Source organism: Aotus nancymaae, unplaced genomic scaffold (assembly GCF_030222135.1).
Source record: "Aotus nancymaae isolate 86718 unplaced genomic scaffold, 86718_ANA_hifiasm-v0.15.2.pri h1tg000059l, whole genome shotgun sequence".
Lineage (NCBI taxonomy): Eukaryota > Metazoa > Chordata > Mammalia > Primates > Aotidae > Aotus > Aotus nancymaae.
This window is the reverse complement of record NW_026988473.1, coordinates 26,767,921-26,771,692: the sequence shown is the minus strand read 5'-3', so window position 1 is coordinate 26,771,692 and position 3,772 is coordinate 26,767,921.

Genomic DNA, 3,772 nt, shown 5'->3' with positions numbered 1-3,772 from the left:
CTGCAACAGTGGGAGAGGTTGTGAGGAGGCTGGGGTGAGGGACTCCTGAAGCCACCCTCTGCAGCAGCCCTGAGATATTTGGTTTTTAATAATAATAACAAACACACCACTCACTAGGAGCAGGCACCCCCTAATGTCACCTCTGAGTGACATTATTTCACCCTCGCCACATCCTGTCTATCCCCATTTTAGATGAGAAAACTGAGGCAAAAGGGTTGAGGCAATTGCCCAAGTGACATAACTAGGAAGTGTCAAAGAGAGGACTTGAGCATGGAGACTCTGACTATGCAATACTGCCTCTTTATTTATGCTTCCCGTTTGCTGACACCTGACCCCTGAAATCTGACTTACAATGTTCAATACTATGCTCTCAGAAACAGGGTACGATGCAGCCATAAAAAAGAACAAGATCACACCCTGTGCAGCAACACAGGTGCAGCTCGAGGCCATTTTCCTAAGCAAATTAAATCAGCAGCAGAACACCATATACCTCATGTTCTCACTTAGAAGGGGGCACTAAACATCCGATACTCCTGCACATAAAGATGGGAGCAACTGGGGACTACTAGAGGGAGGAGGCAGGGAAGGGGCCAAGGCTGAAAAACTAACTACTGGCTACTGTGCTCAGGATCTGGTGATCAGATCAATAGTACCTGAAACCTCAGCATTATGCAATACACACAGGTAACACACCTGCACACATACCCCCAAATCTAAACTGAAAGTTGAAATGATAAAAATAAAATAAAAATTTTTGGACAAAAAACAAAACAAAACAAAAATCTGTTCACTCGAATTCTTTTACTGATTCTTGAAATAATGCTGAGATAGAGTAGTTCTTCCCTCATTTTGCAAAGGGAACATAGCAGCTCAAGATCACACCGCTGGTAAGTGTCTTGGGATATTAAACACATGGAATTTTAAGATTGGCAGGAGCAAATTCTTTATCTAGTTCAGTGTTTCCTAAACTTCAGTCATTTGTGTACCACTGTGATAATTTCACTCGATCCGTATAGTACAAGCACTATTATTTACTTAAAATATTTTTTAAAAATCAACTCTTTTTTTTTGTTTTAACATAAACATGCTGATTTAAAAGGAAAACCTTATATCAGCATTATAAATGGAAAGTCGAGATTTTTTTAACATACATAAAAATAAATATTTATCATTTGAATGAAAATGGTTCATTCGCCTCCTAAATCAGGGGTGAGCAAACTACATCCTACAGGCAAAATGCAGCCCCCTACCTGTTTTTGTAAAGCCTCTAGTTACAAATAATTTTACTGCCGGGTGCAGTGGCTCCCGCCTGTAATCCCAGCACTTTAGGAGGCCGAGGCACGTGGATCACCTGAGGTCAGGAGTTTAAGAACAGCCTGGCCAACATAGTGAAACCCCGCCTCTACTGAAAATACAAAAATTAGCTGGTTATGGCGGCGTGTGCCTGTAATCCCAGCTACTCTGGAGGCTGAGACAGGAGAATTGGGGGGCTGAGACAGGAGAACTGCTTGAAGCCAGGTGGCGGAGGTTGCAGTGAGCTGAGATCACGCCATTGCACTCCAGCAACACTCCGTCTCACACACACACACACACACACACACACACACCCCTTTACATTTTTAAGTGGCTACATTTTAAGTGGTTATATAAATATTTACATCATATCCTTGCTTTTGCCTTTTGGCCTGCTAATCCTAAAATACCTGGTCCTTTAAGAAAAAGTTTGCAACCCCTAACCAGATTTATCTGGCATATTACCAGTTGATGTGAGTATCAAGTGTTGGAAAATACTGAGTTAGCCCAATATCCCTCCTCGACCTCCATCATTTTACAGTTGAGGAAGCTGAGACTCAGTGAATTTGTGTAACTAGCTCAAAGTCACATAGCCAATGGATGCCAGAGTTAAGTGGCAGGGAAGTCCTTAGTTTTCTGACTCTCAGCCCATCTGCTTCTCTTTCTGGAAACACAGCTGAGCCCCAAGGCACACTTATATAACAAATCAAACCTCAGTACTAAGAGGGGCAGGGTTGTGTGATTCTAAAACCAAAGATTAATTCTTTACAATGCTTGAAAATCTGCCACCACCACCATCATCATCAAATATGCATGAGAGGCTGGGTGTGGTGGCTCATGCCTGTAATCCCAGCACTTTGGGAGGCTGAGGTAGGCCGATCACTTGAGGTCAGGAGTTCGAGACCAGCCTGGCCAACATGGTGAAAACCCGTCTCCACTAAAAATACAAAAATTAGCTGGGCGTGGTGGTGCACACCTGTAATCCCAGCTACTCAGGAGGCTGAGGCAGGAGAATTGCTTGAATCCGGGAGGCAGAGGTTGCAGTGAGCGGAGATCATGCCACTGTACTCCACACTGGGTGACAGAGTGAGACTCTGTTTCAACAACAACAACAACAACAACAACAAACGTGCATGAAAACTCCTCTCCAGATGTAACTATCTAACCGAGTTTGAATTCTGTCACTTAGGCACCTTCTCTGGGCCATCACCCAGGAGTTTCCACCCTCTGCTGGGAAGTCTTCTCTGATGCCTGGAGAGGGTTAATGTGCTCTGCAGATTATCATGGGCATGGATCTCCCCCTGGGAGCCCTATCAAACAGACTTCAAGGCTGCCTGGGTTTGGACTGTGATTTTCCCATGGATTGGCTGGTTTTATATCCTGAGCGTTGGGGGCAGGGAGGGGGCAGGATGCTGAGGGATGTGGTGAGAGGTTATGAGGGAGGGAAGGGCCCCAGGAGCTGAAAGCCACTTCTGTATTCTGGACTAGACTTCAGAAAAATTCCTCTAAGTGAGGGCGGAAGACAAATATATCCCTTTTCCTTTGGGCCAGAAGGCTCAGAAAACTGAAGAAAAGGATGGCAGGCCTGTGATATGACACTGGGTTGGGAGAAAGGAGAGGTGAAATCTACATGGAAGAAAACAGAAAAAAGTCCCTAGGTTTTCAATGTCAAATAAGGAATCCATCAGATACAAAACGCCACAGTGGGAATGAGATCTTCCTCATCTATGCCTGACTAATTGCTCTCTAATGTCATTTGGTATTTAAAAAAAGGGTCAATTGAATGGAATTACATAAAAACTAGGAATATTTTTTGATCAATAGGATTTTTACCTCCTTTAATATTGTTATTCTTTCTCCTCTTTACACCGGCCCACTCACTTCATTTGTAATCTCTCTAGTGCTATACACGTCACTGATTCTGATTCCCTCTAGTAATTCCTTCTAAGGCAAATTATATCCATGAAGTTTTCGTAAAGGGCCTTGTGAGGTGTGCAACATGCTATTTTTCTTCTGTAATTATTTCTTGCTTTTGGAAAAAATGTCTTTTATAAAAGCAGAAAAAGGTGGGGTTTTTTTCCCCTATTACAGTAGGAGCAGGTATTATTAACTCTGGGCTCTCCACAAAAGACCTTGGCTACTTAGCCAGCATGCAGTAGGTGTGAGAGTTGAGGAATAATGGCTGCTTTGTATTCAGCAGCCCCTCTTCCCTAGGCCCTCTAAGGTCCTTGCGATAATTGAACATTTTAGTGCTTAAGGACTTTGTCAGTGGAGGTAGAGCAGGATGGGTGGGAAAAGGCTGGTGTTCGGAGCCCCCTTTCTCAGCAGTAACATTGAGGCCCAGGGATATGTGAACACAGGCCTGAGGTTAGGCCAGGCCTGCTCAAGGGGGGTGATATTGCCCCCCTCTTCAGGGGACAAAAATGGGTTCTTGGGGGTCAAAACACTGAGATTTTTTTTTTGAGACAGAGTCTCATTC